The sequence below is a fragment of the Bos taurus genome, chromosome 5, assembly GCF_002263795.3.
Source record: "Bos taurus isolate L1 Dominette 01449 registration number 42190680 breed Hereford chromosome 5, ARS-UCD2.0, whole genome shotgun sequence".
NCBI lineage: Eukaryota > Metazoa > Chordata > Mammalia > Artiodactyla > Bovidae > Bos > Bos taurus.
The window spans coordinates 203,365-225,060 of NC_037332.1; the positions used below are offsets into that span (position 1 = coordinate 203,365).

Here is a 21,696-nt window from a genome sequence, read left to right on the forward strand (position 1 = left end):
CAAAGAACCTTCCATTTTACAGCAGTTTTGCTTATCAACTTATTGTAAATATAATATGTATGACATATTATATCCATGCTATTTCATATATATGATGTTTTGACTATACAAAATATTTATACTTATAAATAATCTTTTTTTTTTTCTTACTACACGAAGAATAATTAAGGCAATTGGGAGATAAAAGGAACTTCCTAATTTAGAAATAAAGATTTAACTGTGGAGTTTAGGTCTCTTCAGAGTCACTCATTGACTTGTGAAAAGCTCTTTGGAACTTCTGAATCTATTTCTCAGGTGTAGGGTGTTCAGAATCTGAACGTAGGAATGAGGTTAATCATGAGACCATGTAGCTGTAGGAAGATCCAAGCAATGTGGCTTTGGCTTTTCAGATGTTGAAGGCTTCCCTAAGAGCATCATTAAAACATAAGAGATGGAAAGGGAGAGAGAGATTCAGAAAAGTTTATTAGATCACACAGAATTTCCAAGGTAAACTCTGCGACGGTCAAGTTAGATTTCTGTGCCACTTGAGTGTAAATGAACTACTCATAAAAGGCAAAAATGTACGCTGAATACTCATGGCAATTGACAGCAATCATTCCAAGAAGGCCATGTCTGGAGCGCACTTTGTGCCTGCAAAGCTTCCACCTGGTCCGTGCGCAGGGCGCCGGAAGAGGGCTGGGCCGCCTCTCCCCACACTGACTTTTAGGCCGCGGACCTCCGCGCTGGCGCAAACACCGAGTTCCGCCCGGGGGCTCCCGGTCCAGCGCCGACTGCGCTGTCTCCCCAGCACCGCGCGGCCCTGGACGACTTCCTGCCTCCGCCCCTCCCACTGCCGCCCACGCCCCGGCCACGGAAGAGGGGTGAACAGGAGGCGGCGGTGGCCGGCCCTCCCGGTGCCCTTTTAAAAGGTTCCAAAGCGAGGCCCCTCAGGGGGATCTTGGCGGAGGAGGGAGCAGCACGCTGAGCTTCCGCATCGATGCGCAGAGCCGAGAGCACCCGGCTGCGCCTCCCGCTGGTGGGGCCTGGCACTTCGGCTTCCCTGACGCTCTCGCTGCTGCCGCGGGGCTCCCCCTTCCCCCGGCCATGCGCCCTGGGTAGCGCGCCTGGGGCGCACAGCCCACCCGGCGGCTCTCACCGCCCGCCCTCGCCGCCAGCATGCTGCGCCAGCTGCTGCTCGCCGCAGTATGCCTGGACGGCGGGCTGGAGACCACCCACGGCTGCTAGCTTCCCTCCAAGTGGAGACCCCCGAGCGAGGGCTGCCGAGCTGAGCTGGCCGAGATCGTCCTGTACGCCAAGGTGCTGGCGCTGCACGAGGAGGTTCACGGCCTGTACAATGACCTGCCCTGCCAATATTAAGTCAGCCACGGGGGGCTCTTCTACTCCGCTGAGATCAAGATGGATGCTGTGCGACCAGGCGTGGGGCAGCATGCTCGAGGTGCCCGGGGGCTCCAGGCTCAACCTCATCGGCCTGGGCTACTTCTCCAGTCACTCCCACACCGTGGTCCAGGATTACTCCTATTTCTTCTTCCTCAGGTGAGCCTGCCACCTCTCGCCCATACCATCCCTTTGGCCACTTGGCATGACCAGCAGAGGTACCTTTATCCCCAGCAGTCTCAGGAACTCCTCCAGAATCATGTCTGGGCGATGTTAAGTGATGCCCTGGTCTCCCCTGGTCTCCTTCACATTTTCTGCTCTTTGGTGCTCCTCATGTTGAGTCTACAGAGATCTTGGGTGCCTCTGGCTAACACTGTTGGAAAAACAGGGATGGCTCCCGTGCTTGACCAGGGAAGAGTGTTTCAGGCCAAAGCTCAAGGTGGTTTCCAGCAACAAACAGCCTATTCCCAATAGCAGAGGTTTATGCGGTGGGTAATGGGGGAAGAAGGCTCTGGTCACAGCGCTCTGAGGACTATGGAGGGCAATCGGACAGGAGCCCTCTCTGGTTGAGTTCCATGCAAGTTGGTCTGTGATGCAGATGAGATGCCTGTGGATAAGAGTTCAGGAGATGGCATCTCCTGGAGTTTGAAATAAGAAAGTGAACCCTAATTGAGGTGGAATCCTTATAGACGAGGAAAGCTATATTTTAAAGTGGATGCCTTGGGAGTTGTTTGGGATGGACAGTGGTCAAAACTAGTCCAAACACTTTTGGAATCAGATGGTTGTTGGAATTCTGGGTCCGTTCTTCCTGTCATTTTGAGCAAGTTACTGTCCTTGTCAAGAACCTCAAGAGCCTCACCTTCATAATGTGACAAACAAGGTTGGTTGAGATTAAATCCTAGTAACAGATACAGAACACCTGGTGTAGGTTAGATTAGGAATGTGTAATTACTCAATCCTGCACACCTGCTTAAATGCCAAGAGGGGACTGGTGTGGAATGCAGCCCAGCTGTCCTCTTGTTTCACTCAGATTCGCTCATATCAGCTGCCAGCAGACCTCAATGCCAGGCTCTTCCAAATAGCAAAAGTTTATAGAGGAAGGGTCTGGGGGCAGGGGCATTAAGGGATTGGGAAGGTGCTCACAGGGCTTTGAAGAACAGAGAGGTGAATTAGACCAGGCCTTGTCTATTGGAAGACTCCTGGAATCTTGTGAAGTTCCATGAAAGTTTGTCATGTGGTCACAATGAAATGCATGTAAGTCAGCGTTCAGGTTATGGTCTCAACTGAAGTTTGCAATACAAAACAGCAGGTGGAACCCTATTGCATTGGTTCTCTCCAGTTGGAGGAGGAAGCTGATACAGAGGAACTGGAGGAAGCTCAAAATGGAATCTAAGGGATATTGATTGGACAATAAGTCCCAGTATGTGGCATAGCATTAAGGATATTTGGAATGGCCATGACCTTGGTCTGCAGACTAATTTTAGCTCTTGAGATTTCACATCACTGAGAAAGAAGACAGAAGGTTCCACAGAGGGGCCTCCATAAGCTCACAGTAACACATGTTTTCCATTTTGAAGCCAGAATATCTAGGTTTAGAATACAAGGCATGCTTTGTGTTGGCTAGGGTAGTTTAGCCAGATTAAGTTGAATTTAAAAAAATACTGGAGAAGTACAGTTTCTCCACTTTCTCCAGGCAAGGAATGAGAGAGTACCTTCTTGATATGGAGAAACTTAGATTTTTGCATGTCTTTATTTAGGGAAACCAGCTCTAAAACTATTCAACAAGAAAACTTTATTTTCCAAAGTAAAAAGAGCCACAGTACTTAAGAAGACATTATTTTCTTTTCCGGTTTTATAATGAAATACAGGTTTGTCCACTGGCTCTCTGGTGGTCAGCCAGCTCTTTCCTCTTTTTCTTTCACTTATTTATAAAACGTTAGGGCAGAGATACAGAGTCTGACAAGATTTCCATTTCACAGGGCTGTGTTGCCCTGATGTGTACTAACAACCACATACAAATCATTCCTCTGTTATTCTGGGCCCCTTGGAGAGGAGAACAGATTCTGGTCAGTGTCACAGGAGAAAGTGGCAGTGGAGACTCCCTGGTGAGCCCCCAAATGCCTACTTTGGGCTGGAGTGCCGCTTCCATCTCTCCTTTTCCTTCTCTTGACTTCTCTATCTTGCCAATAGGTACTTTATGCAGGGTTCTGTAAAAATGTTAAGTTTTATACTGTGCTTACTCTGTGCCAAATACTTTACTTACTTTAAAAAAAATGCATTCCTTACACCACCATTAAACAAATAAGGATGCTGTTGTCACCCTCATTTTATAGATTGTACATTTAAGCTTAAGAGAATTTTAAAAATTCATTGTGTGTCAAACAAAAGACAAGTAGCAGTGATAGGACTTGAATCTTGAGTCATTGCAATTGGCTTTCCTTTGCCCAGGAAACAAGGAACACTCCACTAGGAGAAGGAAGGCGGCTTGGGAGGTACACAAATGTTCACCCGCACCCATCCCCCAATTCACATGTTTTGAAAAACTTAAGGAGAGACACGTGCAGTGTGAGGTACAGAAACAATCAGAGAGAGTGACTCCTCTAATGTGAGCCATGTAGATGTGTAATTGGAAGCTGCATGTAAATCAGAAGTTAGAATATGCCCTCACACTGCACAAAAATATCTCACAATGGTTTAAAGACTTAAACATAAGACATGACACCATAAAACTCCTAGAAGAGAGCATGGGCAAAATGTTCTCTGACATAAATTGGACCTTTGTTTTCTTAGGTCAGTCTCCCAAGTAATAGAAATAAAACCAAATATAAACAAAGGGGACCTGATCAAACTTACAAGCTTCTGCACAGCAAAGAAAACCGTAAAAAAAAAAAAAAAAAAAGACAACCTAAGAATGGGAGAAAATATTTGCAAATGATACAGTAGACCAGGGCTTAATATCAAATATACAGACCATACAATTCAACAACAACAACAAAAAGCAATCAAAAAATGGGCGGAAAACCTTAATAGACATTTCTCCAAGGAATGCAGATGGCCAGTAGACACATAAAAATATATTCAGTGTCACTAATTCTTAGAGAAATGCAAATAAAAGCTGCAGCCAGGTACCACCTCCTATCAGGCAGAATGGCAATCATCAAAAAAAGAACAAATAGCAAATGTTGGAGACAGTGTGGAGAAAAGGGAACCCTCCTACACTGTTGGTGGGAATGTAAGTTGGGGTAGCCACTATGGAAAACAGTATGGGGGACCCTCAGAAAATTCATAGGACCACCATATGATCCATCAGTCCCCCTCATGGGCATATCCCTGGACAAAACTCTGATTCAGGAACATACATGCACCCCCATGTTCATAGCAGCACTATTCCCAACAGCCAAGATATGGAAACAGCCTAAATGTCCCTTGATAGTTGAATGATTAAAGAAAATGTGGTACGTATATATGAACATTACTCATCCATAACAAGAAAGAAATAATGTCATTTGCAGCAACATGGGTGGAACTAGAGATAATTATATTAAGTGGAGTAAGTCACAAAGAGAAGAATAAATACCATATTATATCACTTATATGTGGAATGTAAAATATGGCACGAATGAACCTATTTACAAAACAGAAACAGACTCATGCATACAGAGAATTAACTTGTGGTTGCCAAGGGGAATGGAAGGAGGGAGACGGATGGACTGGGTGTTTCCAGTTAGCAGATGCAAACTGTTACATTTGGAATAAACAACAAAGTCCTACCTTAGCACAGGGAACCATATCCAATCTCCTGGGATAAACCATAATGGAAAACATATTTAAAAATGTATGTATAACTGAGTCACTTTACAGCAGCAATTAGCACAACATTGTAATTAAACTCTACTTAAAAAATAAAAAAGACGTTTTATAACTGGCAACACTGTCACAGTCTTCTGTTGACTCTCAATTCAAAATGGTACACCCCATGGGTGTCCAGTCTACAGCTCTTGCCTCCTTTTTTTCCATTAGGATGGATGAGAACTATAACCTCTTGCCTCATGGAGTCAATTTCCAAGATGCTATCTTTCCAGACACTCAAGAGAATAGAAGGATGTTTTCTAGCATTTTCCAGTTTTCAAACTGTTCACAAGGGCAGCAGCTGGCAACTTTCTCCAGTGACTGGGAGGTCCAATAAGACACTAGGGTAAGAATTGGCTATACCCTGTGCTACAGCAAAATAATAAGATAGCTATCACTCATATGATGGAGAAGGCAATGGCACCCCACTCCAGTACTCTTGCCTGTAAAATCCCATGGACAGAGGAGCCTGGTAGGCTGCAGTCCATGGGGTTACTAAGAGTCAGACACGACTGAGAGACTTCACTTTCACTTTCATGCATTGGAGAAGGAAATGGCAATCCACTCCAGTGTTCTTGCCTGGAGAATCCCAGGGACGGGGGAGCCTGGTGGGCTGTCATCTCTGGGGTCCCACAGAGTCGGACATGACTGAAGCGACTTAGCAGCAGCATGACTCATATGAATGTTGAGAGCAAGGGAGTCAAGAGTCCTCTTCCAAAGTCCAGATCAAGAAGTATTTTTCACCCTCTCCACAGCCCTCCCAGAAGTTAACAAGCACTGCTCATAAACTCTGGAGTCCTCAGGCTGTAATGTGTGGCATGAGGTTCCTCACAAAGTGAGGGGACAAGATGGGCTAAAGGTTGGCATGCTGTGCCTCAGTTTCCTCTTCTGTAAATTGGAAGCCATTGTAACATCTGTATCTTAGGGCAGATGCGACATGATTTAACTATGTAGGGAATGTCCATAGGTAAAGCCTTTAGTGAGGTCTTTGAGAGTAAGCACTCAATACACTGAGCTGTTATGACTACTTCTATTGTTGATTTCAAATACTTATGTATGTTTTTACTTGGCCCTGCTGGGTCTTAGTTGTGGCATGTGGGATCTTCAGTCTTCCTTGCAGCATGCAGGATCTTCAGTTGCAGCATGCAAACCCTTAGTGGCAGGATATAGTTCCCATGGAACAGAAGGATCTGGATGACTCTGGGCATGAAGATAGAAAAGGCATCATTCAGTCTGAGGCAGAGGCCTGAGTTGTGGGGATATTTCGAGGACTATCGCTTTCTCTGAGCAGTGTCGTTGTTGCACCTGAGCCAGGGGAGCAGGGAGGCCATGGCCCATCGCTCCCAGTCTCCCACCAAGATGTTTATAGGACCATGTGCCAGACCACAGGAGACAGTTCTGATGTGAGTTAATGAACCAATGTGCATGTATTAGGTGGTTTCCTTCTTTCCCCAATCTGTGGTGCCCTTGGTGGGGGTGCTGTCTTTCTCTTTTCTGGTGGGTGGGCCTAGGGGAGTGGCCTTGTTCTTCCAAACCTCCTGCCCAGGGCTCCATGGCACCTGAAGGCTTTCTTCATGTTCTTTGCACAGAAACTGTTCTCATCGTGGGCAAGTACATCCGACTGTGGAAAAGTGTTGATTCTTCCTTTCCATACGTTATCCAGGGTTCCTTCCTTAGGCCTGCCCTACTGACAGTTCTCAACTCCCTGACCCCTCTTCAAGATTTGCCAAAATTTTCTGAGTGCTTGTCATATATTTCACTCCCCACATGGATCTAAGCACCTTTCTTTCCCCCTGCCCCACTCTTTTTTTTTTTTTTTCTACCCGACTCTTAATCTGTGCCAGCGCCCACTCCACATTGAACTGGACCCACCAAGTATGAGCCTGAGTATCCCCAGCCTGGGACAGACCGTAGCATGTTCAAATTAAATCTTTTTAGTCTTGGTCTTGTGGTTTGCCATTTTGTGGGATTTTTGCTTCATGTACTAAATCCTTGGTAATAGTACATTGATGTCAAGAGATCAGATATTGATCCAAAAATACCTCACAGCTGAGCCCCAAACTCTTTAGATATATAAGTGATTAGCCCTGTGGTCACACAATTTTGCTGCATTTAGATTTTCCATCATTTGAAACAAATAGAACAATGGGACTGTGGAGAATTGTTTTAATGTGAAGGAAGTCCTATTTTGGGTGGTCAGATGTTGATCTTGGGGAGAATTCCTTTTCCCTTTCATCATCCTGGTCTCTTGGATAACAGAGGGTGGGTATGTGTGTTTGCACTGTGTCAGAAGCTTTTGGGGAAAGATAATTAATTGTTCCACGTTGCTGAGCTGCTGCAGAGCCAAATTGAGGTGTTGATGGACTTTGTATGTATCACATCTTGCCTCCTTCTTCTGCCCCCTTTGAAAGGTACCACATCAGAGATGAGTTAAATTAGCTAGTTCACTTGATAATTTAGGCTTAAAATAAAACTAAGGTGCTAGCATTTATATTTTATGATATTCTTTGAGAAGTTTTTACTTTCTCTGTGGTGATTAAAATAGTTGTGAACTGAAGGTGTCAGAATTAAATGAAGAATTGTGGACAGTTACTTGTTCCTTTCTTGAAAAAAAGAAACTAAACTAAAACTAAAAATTATATGCTTTAAAAAAACAAAAAACTTATGTTCAGTTGCACTGGATCTTTGTTGCCATGTGAGCTTTTCTCTAGTTATGGCAAGCAAAGGCTACTCTTTGTTGCAGTGCACAGGCTTCTTATTGTAGTAACTTCCCTCATCGCAGAGCACAGGCTCTGAGCACATGGGCTTCAGTAGTTGTGGGTTGTGGGCTCACTAGTTTTGGCACACGGGCCTAGTTGATCTGCATCTTGTGGAATCTTCCTGGACCAGGGATTGAACCAATGTCCCTGCTCTGGCAGATGGATTCCTATCCACCGTGCCACCAGGGAACTCTCTCTGCTTTTTCTGTGTGAAGGTGAGTATCCTGCTTTCTCTCCTATGCAGGGTAAATAAATCATGTTACAACACAAACAGTCTGTTTTTTCCTAAGGTGATGGGTCTTCCATCTTAGACGGGGTCAGAGGAGCTTGTTTGGGTCACCTTTTTATTCCAGTTAGACTCTTGCTAATGGGAACATGTGAATCCTTCATTTGTTGTGAAACCATTATGAATGGCCATGGACGGTTCACATTACACAATTTCCCTATATCACATGCCATGTCTTAGATGATGATGAATTCAGGGGGCACACTGATGAATTCTCATCATTTCCACTGTTGTTGCTGCTCTTCTCTAAGTCCCCAGTCAGCTCGAACAGTGTGTTTAGATCATGGTCGTGAAGGGTGCATCTCCTCCTTCTCATTGTCTTGCAGCTCACATGAATCTGGGACTCTAGGGTCAGTCTGGAGGTTAAGAAATGGAAACAGAGGAAAAGCTGATGTAGGGAAACTTTTGTGATACATACCCAGGACAACCTGCACCTCCGTCCTCAGCAGCCAAATCCTCCCATTCTCTAAATCCATCCTTAGTCATCCCACCACTCCCCCCTCCCCCACTCCTTGCTTCAGTCAGTGGAAACATAAGCTTGCTTTCAAAAGTTTCCAGGGAATCAGCAGTACTCCTAAGTGTTCAGCATCTCTCTGGTTCAGTATAATGGTGTTAATGGGGCCTTTGGGGGTGTGTTTGGCAAGTTAGAGCATCCATCCCATTTTCTGGCAGGGTTCTCTCCACGCCAGCTAAGAACATTTTCCTTTCCTTTTTTCTTCCTTTTCCTTTCCTTTTTTCTTCCCTGCTGGGTGAGTGTAACAATCAAAATAAAACTTGGCTGTTTTCCTCTCTCAGCAAGTCCTGTCCCCTGGGATCATGACCTAGACTGACCCATACATTCATCAATCCGACCTAGAGTATCATGGGACTGACATAAAATCTGTGGAAGACCTCCTGTCCTCTTTCTTTTTTTCCCTTTCTAGAGTTGGGAAGGATGGTGAGGGAGGTGCCATCCTCATCAGGCAATCAGGATTGGCTGTGCCATTTTCAGAGGCGTGACCTCAGGCAGAACCCTTAATTTCCCAAAACTTCAGTTTTCTCCTTCTCTGATAGCTCAGTTAGTAAAAAAATCTGCCTGCAATGCAGAAGACCCCAGTTTGATTCCTGGGTCAGGAAGATCTGCTGGAGAAAGGATAGGCTATTCACTCCAGTATTCTTGGGCTTCCCTTGTGGCTCAACTAGTAAAAAAATCCCCCTGCAGTGTAGGAGATCTGTGTTCAATCCTTGGGTTGGCAAATCCCCTGGAGAAGGGAAAGGCTATCCTCTCCAGTTTCCTGGCCTGGAGAATTTCATGAACGCTATAGTCCATGGTGTCACAAAGAGTTGGACACCACTGAGCGACTTTCAATTTCAAAAATTATAAACTGTCTCAGGTTGTCCTAAGGACCCAATTAGATCATAGGTTTGAAAGCACTTTGTCAGTTGTAAAGAGTGATGGAGGGGTTTATAACTATAAATGGATAGTTAGAAAGTATGGCTTTAAAACTTAAAGATGATACAACTTTTAAAAAGCTTCCTGTGCCTTCCCAGGGCAGTGGCAGTGGGAGCAATGGTGACAGGGTAGGTGATGGAGAGGGGAACAGATGATGGGGAAGCTCTCATGTGTGTTGTAATTCATTCAACAGAATTTACTGGGTTCTGGTCACAGACCACTTAAAAATTCATGTACTGAGTTATAAACCATGTGCATGTGGATTATATAAAGTCTAAAATGGTAGTCAGAGTTTTTTTCTCCCATCTCTGACACCCATCCACCCAGTTCCCACCTACCCTCCAAACGAATAACCACTGTTAATAGTTTCTTGTAAGCTTTCACTGAGTATTCTCCCCCAACAAACAGTTCAGTCAAGATTCACTGTCTTCTTTAAGGGCATGGCAGCCCACTCATATATTCCTGCCTGGAGAATCCCATGGACAGAGGAGCCTGATGGGCTTCAGTCCATGGGGTCACAAAGAGTCGGACATGACTCTGTGAATAACACACACTTTTGGTACCAGTGGCACTGCAATGTGCACATGTGGTTGTGCCCTGCTTTGTTCACAAGTGGGTACGTGGAAGTAGACATGCAAGTTGCTATATCTAGACAAGTACCTTGGTTTAAACAACTGTGTCATATTCCATTGTATTAATGCCTTACTGTGTATTTAATCAAGTTCCCTGTTGATAGGTAGTTACACTGTTTCCAGTACATGGATATTACATGGAGTATGGACATGTATGACACACCTCATTTTGTGGAATTGTTGAGTCCAGTCTTTAGCAAGTGACTGTTGAGTGACTGCCATGAGGCAGCTGCTGTGTTAGATACCAGAGTTTCAATGTTGAGAAAAAAATTTAGAATATAATAATAGTATATTTATAAAAATACAAATTTTAGAGTATAATTATTGTTAATATTTTATCTAAAAGCTCATATCATATTTACATTTTTTAGTTTTGTTGTTGTTTAGAGGTACTTTCTTATTGACAAACTTGTGACAGATATAACAATATAGCAATTTTTAACTTATAAAACCTAGGCACTATGAAAATTTTGTGCTTAATGTTAATGACTCTTAGACGTATCTATACTAGAGTAGCAGAAAAAAAAAAATACTAGATATTTAATATTGACTATTTCTCAGTTCATGTGAATCTGAAATTCATTTTGGTCAATGTTTTCTTGTATTTCCAACTGTTTGATTTGTAAGGGCTTCCTTTTCTTGAGACCATTTAAATAGGAACTCAGAACTTGAGCAATATTATCAAAAAACAGAAGACTCACACTGAGACATACATAAATCCAGACAGACAGACAAGGGATCTTCTAGTTTTCCACCTGAGATTTAAAATATTTCTTTGAGCCACTTTTTTTGGGGGGAGCGGGAGTGGGGGGAGGCGGGTGGTGGCAAGAATACTGGAGTGGGTTGCCATTCCCTTCTCCAGGAGATCTTCCCAACCCAGGGATTGGACCCAGGTCTCCCGCATTATAGGCAGACACTTTACCATCTGAGCCACCAGGGAAGTTGTTGAATTCTGTGGCAAGGATTAACTTTAAGCATTGCCCTAGGCAGGCCCTTGTAACAAGATAATTGTTTTTAATTGCATATGCAAAAGAACCAGCTTTACAATTTCCAAGAAAAAAAGAAATTTCCTTGTAACCAATTTTGTCTGGTTCTATAGAATATCATGGCTATCCTAGGTCAGGTCATCTTTAATTTCTGTAGTCATAGTTTTATCCCTGAATCATAGACAGATCAGCTGATAAAAAGCTTGGATTGTCTCTGTGGGGTGGATTTGCTTGTCCTTGTGTTTCACCTAGGGCAGTAGTGAGGCCCGCGGGCCTCTCCTAGAAGTGGGCGTCGGGGCGGGGTGCACCAGGAGTGCGTGTTGGGGTTGGGGGCGGGAGGTGTTGCACACCGGGAGCACATCCGGGGCGGGAGGGTCCCAGTTGTGCTCTCAGGGGTGGCCATTGCGGCTGGGAATGCCCATTTCACGCGTTCCTGGGTCCCCAGCGATCGGCATCCAGTGAGTAGAGTGGAGGGGTGCAGACCACAGGTAAGTGAACTGGGACTCAGTGGAGCAGAGAACTACCTAGTCCACTTTCTCTGTTGGCACAGTCTCGGAGCCCCCTAACCTGGAGGTCACGGAAAGGCCTCACCTTTCGGGTCAAGGCCTTTACTGCTTTACCCCTTCACATAAAGTTCAGACCCATGCAGGTTTTCCCAAGCAGCCTAGTGCTTGCTGGAAGTCCAAGGGATTTATCCTGCCTGGTGATTTCACCCACGGAGACTTCATAACCCTTACTCTAGCCGGCTGGCCCAGCCCTGCTTCTGCCACTTTGCAGCCCAGCGGGCCCTTGACCACCTGCTGGGATGGGAAAGGGAAGGGTCCACCAGTTGCACCCTAGAAATTTAGTAGGGTGCATGGATTTAAACATCTGGTGGCCACCCAGGCAGAAAAGAAGGGAGGAGGGCACCTTGCTGCCCTTTCATGGTGGAATCTGTGGCTGTCCTGCTGAGAGGGCGCCTTTCCATGGGGACCCTGTGCAATAAGTTTGGTGTTTTGGAACTGAATAATTAGAACTTGTAAAAATTTTAAATTATGTGGTGCTTTAATTTAAAAACACACACACACACAAACAAGCTACAAGTTTTTTGCAAATTGAGGTCTAAAATTTGAGGGCCTATTTTCCTTCCAGTGTGGCAGTCTACGAAGAAATGTGCGTTTTTTAAGAAAAGAGTCAGAAAAGTGAGGGAAACAGAAAACCCAGAGGTGCCCCTGTAGTTTGGTGAAGGCCTTAGGAGGTCACTTGTAAATGCTGCTGGCTGTCGGGAGTCAGTCTCTTCCTGTGGCTGATGGGCACAGAGCTCTGCAGGCTTGTCCTTTGTATGGATGTTCTTGTTGGTGGAAATCCAGCTCAGAGCCATCTCCTGATGTGTAAGAATTTCCCAGACTAGACCCCTAGGCAAATTCCACAGGGCCAGGGGCTCCTTCCTTCATTGTATGTGTCTGTTTGACTGAAAACCAGCAATGACATATTTTTCTTTCAATCTGGTCTCTCCTCCAGGCCTTGGAGTAACATTTCCCCTCCCCCTCAATAGGCTTGGGTTCCAGGGATGAATTATAGTCAGTTGTCCATGATTTTGCAGATGAGGAAACTGAGAGCCAGAGAGGGTTGAGGACTGTCCAAGGGAGAATGGGATATCCTTCTAGGAACCCTGGCTCCTGAGTTTTTAATGAGCTTCCCACCCAGCATGGTCATTGATTGGCAAGTGTTGACATTGAGAATAAACTCTTGGTGGAAATGTAAAAGGCTTTTTTAAAGAATGTGCCTACCAGCTGTGCATCTTATGGAGTATTTTCACTGTACTCCCCAACCCTTGGAAAGTGCTGGGCACAGGGCAGATGCTTCATCATTTTTATTGAATAAGTTCAATTTCACATAATTATATCCATAGTGTCAGCAACACTATGAGGTATATTAGAACAGTGATTGTCACAGTTGGTACCTCACAGATCAGTAAAGAAAGAAAACATTTTATTAGGAGGACTGTAAGAGAATTGCTGAGTTTTCAGTTTATTCCACAAGGATATTTTAAAAAATGAAACAAATCTCTCCCTTCATCACCAAGGCTATCGGAGGTCTGTTGAGCACCCCATGCAAGGGAGGTTCTATGTCTTGGGACACCCCTGCTTCTGCATCTCCCTAAGCCGGCAACCTGGGACAGTTGAGTACACTTGAAGTTCCTTCCTTGACCTTGGGAGTGTATTTGGAAGACAATTTTTTGACAGACAGGAGTGGGGGAAGGTTTTGGGATGTTTCAAGTGCAATCCATTTATTGTGCACTCTATTTCTATTTTTGTTCCCTGGTGGCTCCGTTGGTAAAGAGTCTGCCCGTAGTGCGGGAGACCCAGGTTCAGCCCCTGGGTCGGGAAGATCTCCTAGAGAAGGAAATGACAGCCCACTCCAGTATTCTTGCCTGAAGAATTTAATGGACTGAGGAGCCTGGTGGGCTACAAAGGATTGGACACGGCTGAGTGACCGAACAATTATTTCTAGTATGATTTCATCAGCTCCACCTCAGATCATCAGGCATTAGATCCTAGAGGTTGGGGGCCCCTGCTTTAGTTCCCTCTTTCATCTTCTACACAGCTCCAGCCTGCTTCCTCCCCCTCTTCCACCTGCAGAACTACCTACCGGGCTTCTCTGAGTGTGACTAAGAGTCTCCTTCCCTCATTTCCTTTCCTCTGAGTTCCTTCTCCTAACTGGGTTTCCCTGATCTCTGCTTAGGCACTTTTGCCCCAGGTGGTGCTAATGGTAAAGAACCTACCTGCCAATGCAGGAATCAGATCCCTGTGTTGGAAAGATCCCCTGGAGGAGGGCACAGCAACCCACTCCAGTATTCTTGTCTGGAAAATTCCCATGGACAGAGGAGCTTGGCAGGCTCTGACAGTCAGACGTGACTGAAGCGACTTAGCACAGCATACCAGAGGACCTTAGAACTGCAGACTCACGTGATTGTTCTGGCTCTTTGAAGTTCCTTGTCATTCCACGTGTATGTTAGGGTCAGCTTGTGTATTGCTTCCTAAAGGCCCTGAGAGGGTAACAGGCAGGAAGGCCGGGGGTCTCCAGACAGAAGGAGAGCCTCCAGACCGAAGCTGCAAATGTCAGACGTTTTTTTCTCTCTCTCTCAAGCATCCGGAGGGAACAAACTAGTGTTACATTTTTTTCCCCTTCTCAATACAAATTTAAAAGGAGGTTTCTCTGAAAATTCTGTGTTGCCATGATGACTCCTGGCTCCACCTGAACTTAACTTTCCTCAAACCTTGAGCTAAGCAATGCATTTTTTCATAAGGAAATGTTTGTCTTAAGCTATGTTAATATACTATGTATTTCCGGTAGACTCTGTCTTTAGGTCATTTCTCCCTAAAGGCTCAGAACCGACTTGACAAACCAGTATGTCTTACTCATACCTTGTTCTCCTAATCTATGTTAATGAAATGATATATTTGCCTGGAAATTTGCCTTTCTTCAAGATTCATGTCAATCATTTTATGGCCCGTGATGACTCACCTGCTGTCAATGTTATCTCAATGCATGTTGCGGGTGAGGGGCCTGGTGCCATTCTCTGAGACATTGCCTTTCTTTCCTTAGCAGACTGCTAGTGACTGTATAACATCTGGCTAAAGACCAGCAGTGGGTATTCTTACTGCCCCCATCTGAAGTCTATGTCAGCAGCTTTCTCTATCTCTTTTATACTTTAATAAAACTTTATGACACAAAAGCTCTGAGCGATCAAGTCATATTGGATCTTCATTTCAGATTGAAGATGCATTCCATGTTATTGCCATCTTAAGTCTTTCCATCGCTATGGGATATCTGTACATGTATTCAGAATATTTTTTCAGCAATCGTGTATAATTTCCAGTGTGCCAGTCTTGTCATCCTTGTTATATCCATGGCAAAGTATTTTATTAATTTTGACATTATTGAAAAGCAATTGCTTTTTTTTAAAATTCCTTTTCAGATTATTATTTGCTAGTGTATACAGATAAAACTGTGTGATCATTCATTTTTATCAGTTTGGACAGCTTGATAGTTGTCTTTACTTTCTTTGCTTTCTCATACTTAAAGATTATCCTGGCTCATATATGTACTGCCTCACACCTAATCTCAGTCATTTATTCAAAGAACTTCTGTCCTTTTATTTTTTTAACATTGAATTATTTTTGACTATGCTGGGTCTTTGTTGCTAGATGTCTAGTTGTAGTGAACAGAGGATGCCCTCTAGTTACCATGCTATGGCTTCTCATTGCAGCAGTTTCTCTGGTTGCAGAACTTGGGCTCTGGAGCATGCAAGTACTTCAATAGTTGTACAGGGGCTTAGTTGCCCCTCGGCATGTGGAATCTTCTAGCACCAGGGAGTGAACCCGTTTTCCCTGCAGATCCTTTACCACCGGACCACCAGGGACCTTTCCTGTTCCCTTTCATTAGAGAATGATATGCAAAACAGACATGTAGGAATTAAATATGCTCAGCTGACAATACTTGGAAATATATACATGTATTCCAGCTTACCTTTGAACATATTCAGTTAAAGGTAATTTGTGACGATTTCTCCATGGATCTTGTAACCTTTCCTTTTGTTTCTCCATAACTTCCCATTCCAATGGTAAGATACCTGGCTTCCACCACTTGTCATGTATAGAATTCAGTGCTTGTCCCATGTGGTTACTGAAAAAACTGTCAGACTGTCTTCCAAAGGGGGCTGTGCTTGCATCCCACCAGTATCCTGAGTATGTTTCTGTAGAATAGTTTACTATCAGTGTACCCTCCATGGCCAGGTGTCTATTTCAATCTTTACTGATTATGAATGGGTTTGTTTGCTCTAGTGTTCTTGGACAATTTGAGTACAGATTCTTTGTCAGATATGCATTTTTAAGGCAAACAGTTGTATTTATTTTTGGCTGTGTTGGATCTTTGTGTGTGGGCTTTTCCCTAGTTCGGGTGAGCGTGGGCCATAACTAGTGGTGTCTGGGCTTCTCGCTGCAGTGGCTCCTCTTGTTGTGGGGCACAGGCTCAAGGGCTTCAGTGGTTGCAGTATGTGAGCTCGGTATTGTGTCTTCCAGGATCTAAAGCACAGGCTCAGCAGTTGTGGCACACGGGCTCCATAGCATGTGAGATCTTCCCATAACAGGGATCACACCTGCATCTTTAGCACTGGCAAGTGGATTCTTTACCACGGAGCCACCAGGGAAGCCCTCAGGCATATGTTTTATTCTAGTTGTCCACACATGTACCTGATGAGAGAGGCCAGGATCAAGAGGGCTGGCCGCTGGGAGTCCTCAGTCACAGTTCTGGCTGTGCCATCCAAAGCTCTGAGGCCTTTGGCGAACGCCTCAGCTTCCCTGGGATTGTTTCCTCCCTTCAGAAATGCCCTGCTGTTGGACTGTAGCCCACCAAGCTCCTCTGCCCCCGGGATTTCTGAGGCCAGAATACTGGAGGGGGTGCCATTGCCTTCTCTACAAGGTAGCATTTGGAAGATATTTTCTCCTGGCTTGTGGTTTTGATGAAGGAAGGGGGATCCCTTCCAGGGCTTGAGAGTGGATTCTTGTCTGACACTTGGAAATGAGTTGTCCGAGGAGAGGAGTGCCGTCCAAGCGAGAGACTTCATTGGGAAAGGCTGCCGGGGTGGAGGGCAGGCGGGTGAGGGAAATGGAGAAAACTGCTCTGCCACGCGGCTCACCGTCTTAGGGTTTATGGTCATTGGGTTATTTTCTGGTTTGCCTCTTTCCAGTCATTCCGAATTGGGATCCTTCCTGGGGGCACACGCATCACTCAGCCGAGATGGATTCCAGCGAGGAGGATCCTGAGAAGTTGGTAGGACCTCTGGACTGCAGTCTCCCATCTCTTTTTGACCTCTCCAGAATCCTGGTTGGTGGTAGCTTGTTAGTTCCTTGTTCCTTACCAGGATCTCCTGTTGTAACATGACTCCTGTAAGTGTTTTCTCTTTTCTGTTGCCTGGCAAGGGTGAGTGGTCAGTGGTTCATTTAACAGTTTGTCTTTGGGTTCTCTCGAATAAGGTCCTTCACAGAGTAAATGTATAAAATTGTAAAAGTCAATGTTTTATATAATTTATATTCCTAATTTGGTAAGTTGGCTTTTTTTGTTGTGTGTTAGAACTCATCACCAGACCAAAGATCATGTAGATCCTTTGTTGTTTTCTAAAATTGTATAGTTTTTTTTTTTTTTTGAATTACGGTGTTAGTTGCAAAGTTCGTGTTTCTGTTCATCTCATATATTTTTTAAACAGTTATTTATTTTTAGTTGATTGATCATTGCTTTACAATATTGGTTTGATTTGTCATACATCCACATGAATTAACCATAGATGTATATGTGTCCCCTCACTCTTGAATCTCCTTTCCACATTCCATTCATCCCCATCTTTCTAGGTTATTACAGAGCCCCAGTTTGAGTTCCCTGAGTCATACAGCAAATTCCCACTGGTTGTCTATTTACAAATGTTGGTGTACATGCATCCATGCTCCTCTCTCCATTCATCTCACCCTCTCCCTCTTGTTCCCCACACTTGTCTGTAAGTCTGTTCTCTATGTCTGCATCTCCGCTGCTGCTATGTGAACAGATTCGTCAGACCCATCCTTCTCGATTCCATGTTTTTCTCTTTCTGACTGACTTCCCTGTTTAATACACTCTAGGTTCATCCCCTTCATTAGAACTGACTCAAATGTATTCCTTTTTATGTCTGTATTCCATACAGGCTCTGATTGTTCCTTAGCTGTGTTTTGAGGAGGGTCATGGAGCTATTCTGCTCCATTTCATTTTGGGCTTCCAGTCTGAATGCTCACAGCAGAGCTGCTTCTGGGTGAGCCCTCTGAAGTCTGCGAGCACAGGGCTGCCCGCTCTTCTCTGGTGGAAGCTTTGTCTCCTCAGGGCCCTCAGGGCTCGGGCTCCTGGGTAACGGGGCTGCGTCCCGGCTGAGAGGAGCGGGGTTGCCTCAGTGCCTGCCAGCAGGGAGGCGAGAAGGAAAGGCAAGAAGGAAAAATGAGGACGAAGTAGACGTTTCCTGTGTTGAGCTGAGCGCTGACCAGAGGTCCGTCTCAGAGGACTCGGGGGGTGGCGGGGGAAGAGCTCCATGTGCAAAATGGCAGATTTTCAGTTCGATTTCTGTTAAATGGTCTAGAGGATGACCTTCACTGGTGTTCTTCCGAGTAGGTGGCCAGTTTTCCTGTCACTGTTTCTTAAGAAACTCTTTGCTCGTTCCTGGTTTGATTTTCATGAATTGACCACGTACATGTGGGTTTATTCCTGGGCTCTCTATTCTTTCCTGGAGTCCATGTGTCTGTGTTCCTGCCAGTTCCTCACTGTGGTGGTTACTACAGGTCCGTGATGTAGTTTGAAGTTGGAGAGGAAGATGCCTCCAGCTGTGTTCTTCTTTCTCAGAGTCTTCTTGGCTGTTTAAGGTCCTGTTCAATATTAGCAGCCTAATATTAGGAATATTTATATTTCGTGAAAAAAGCCATTGAATATTATTTTGTGATTGCAGTCAGTGTATTTGTTGATGGCTTTGGTTGGAATGGACATTTTAATTCCTCATTGTTCCAGTGTGTGAGTGTGGAATAGTTTTCTGTTTATTTGTGTTTTCTTTGGTTTCTTTATGAGTGCTTTCTAGTTTTCTGACTACTGGTCTTTTATGTCCTTGATTAAGTTTGTTGCTAGATGTTTTATTCTTTTGGATGCAATTACAAGTGGGATTTTCTTAATTTTTTTCCTGAAAACAATTTTTTAACAATTTTTTTGTTATCAGTGTATAGAAACGCAAGTGATTTTTGTATATTGATTGGGATTGTAAGTTGTAGTATTTTATATGATTGTAAATTGATCAGAAATTATTCAACTTTACTGAATGTAGTCTAACAACTTTTTGTGAAGTTATGGGGAAAATTTTATTTGTAAAATCTATTTCTCCTGCAATAGGTCATCCAGAGGACCCAAGGCATGGTGGTTACTAATAGACTTCCCACAGTACTTCTTCATTCCATGTGGACTCCTTCAAGGGCAATGAGCATCAATCACAGCTTCCCTTGAACTTCGTCTGGGTAAGTCTTTACCTGTGTAGGAAAGTTTCATGCCTGTCTAATCTGATTTTCTTTTATGGTATTGACTAGTTTGTTTTGAAACATAATTTACTTTCCAGGAATTTAAAATGTACAGAAAACCCCTAGTAATGGGGAAAAAGTGCTCGCATTTGCCACATCATCTAAAATACTCTATGTGTTTTATCCAAAATGGGTGCATTCTCCTGCAAAACCAGCACATAATCTCCAAAATAAGGAAATCATATGGTTTCTACAGTATAAATTAATCCACCACCACACTACCCTTTCAGCAATTTTTCAATTGTATGAATATATCTTTTCTTCCCATCTTTTTTTTTTTTTTTTAAAGAGTGTTACTGAGATTTTCAGTGATTTGGACAAACTTGATGGATTTAAAGAAGACATAGTGAAAATGGGATCTGCGAGGACTTCTCTATATGGATATTTTTCACTAAAGATGCTTTTAATGTTTATTCATGTTTAATCATTTATTCGGTGTTCCATTCGAATCAGTGCGGGGGCATCAGGCCTTATCTGGAGTGGATAGGGAAATCAGTGTCTTTGGGATTGTGGCATGACCCACGAGGGTTCCTGTCGAGTTTCAGTGTGAGACCGGCATCCTCTTGAAGGGCGACAGGAATGTCTGGATGCCTTTCCAGACAAAGCAGGGGAATCGACGCTCATCTCGAGATGAGGAGGGGCAAAGGGGCTTAGATTCAGGTGTGCCAGGAAACTCGGTATTCCTCTAGAGTGGGGACAGGTATGTCGCGGAACTTCTGGAGTTGCATAAACAGTGTTGAGTACCATTTTGAGTTTCAAGAGGAAAAGTCAGATTTCTCTCAAGACGCGGCAGTGGGAAACGGCCTCATCTCGCATTGAAGGGAGAATCCTCTGGTTTTCCTTGAGACTTGGCGGGAAGTTTCGGGTTCCTAATGAGTTGCAACATGGACCTCAAGGTCCCACTCGTATTCCCTCAGGGAAGTCAGGTCTCATTTCGAGTTGTGATGGTCACCTCGGGATTCCTCACAAGTCACTTCAGGGGAAATAGGCCTCATCTAGACTTCTGTCCAGAAACTCCGTGTTCCTCTCCAGTGGCAACAAGGATCTCGGGATTGCATTCAAGGTTCACCTGGGGAGTCAGACCTTATCTCAAGTTGAAGCAAAGCACTCTGCTCTCCTCTCCAGTTGCAACGGGAATCTGCTGGAGCTCTTTGAGTGGCCTAAAGGGAGTCAAGCCTCCTATGGAATTTCGAGAGGGAACTCAGGATTGCTCTCTAGGCCCTGAAGCAAAAGAAGGGCCTCATCTGGCGATGCCGGGGGAATCTCATGGTTTATCTCCACTTGCGGTGGGAAGTTTGGGGTTTCTCTCGAGTTACGATGGGGAACTCATGGAGCCTCTCTTGTTGCCCCAGGGAAGTCCAGTCTCCATTCGAGTTGGAAGGGGGAATGTGGGATTGCTCTTGAGTCACGGCAGGGGAATCAGACATCAATTCACGTTGAAGGGGGAGTCTTGAGGTCTTTCTCGAGTTGCGGTAGGAAACTTGGGGTTCCCTCGAGTTGCGACAGTGACCTCAGGGAGCTTCTCATGGTGCCTATGGGAAGTCAAGAATCCTTTCGAGTTGTGAGGGGCCTCTCGGGATTCCTCTGGGGTCGGTGCAATGGAAGAGGGCCTCATCTGCAGTTGAGACGGGAAATTCGGGGTTCCTCTCCTGTTCTGATGTGGATCCCAGGGTGTATCTGCAGTTTCAAACAGGGAGTCAGGTGTCGACTTGTGTTGAGGCATGGAACTCTGCTTTCCTCTTGAGCTGTAAAAAGAGGTTTCAAGCCTCCAGTCGAGTTGAATTGGGGACCTGAGGCTTTTCTCGAATTTGCAACCAGGGTATCAGGACTCCCTTCATGTTGTGAGTTTATTCTCGGGGTTTCAATCGAATCGGTGCAAGGCAATGAGGCCTTATCTCAAGTGGATGGGGGAAATCCGTGTCTTTTGAATTGTGGCAAGACCCCCGAGTTCCTCTCCAGTTTCAAGTTGAGACCGGCTTCCTCTTGAGGGGTGATGGGGACGTTGTTATTCCTTTACAGACCAAGCAGGGGAATCGACCCTCATCTCGTGTTGAGCAGGGGAAAACGGGACTTGACTTGTGGCAGGAAACTCAGCGGTCCTCTCCAGTAGGGACGGGTATCTTGGGAAGCTTCTGGTGTTTCATAAAGTGTGTCAAGTTCCCTTTAAAGTTCCAAGAGGGAACGTAGGATGTCTTGGGAAACGCTGCAGCATTAAAGGGCTTCATCTGGCATGGAGGGGAGAATTTCGTGGTTTTTGTGGAGTT

General features: G+C 44.7%; 1 pseudogene; it reads left to right on the top strand.

Annotated features, from left to right (window-relative positions):
* The first annotated feature begins 821 nt into the window (after positions 1-821).
* LOC783854 (coiled-coil domain-containing protein 3-like) overlaps positions 822-21,696 on the top strand; it is a 49,336-nt pseudogene continuing 28,461 nt past the window's right edge.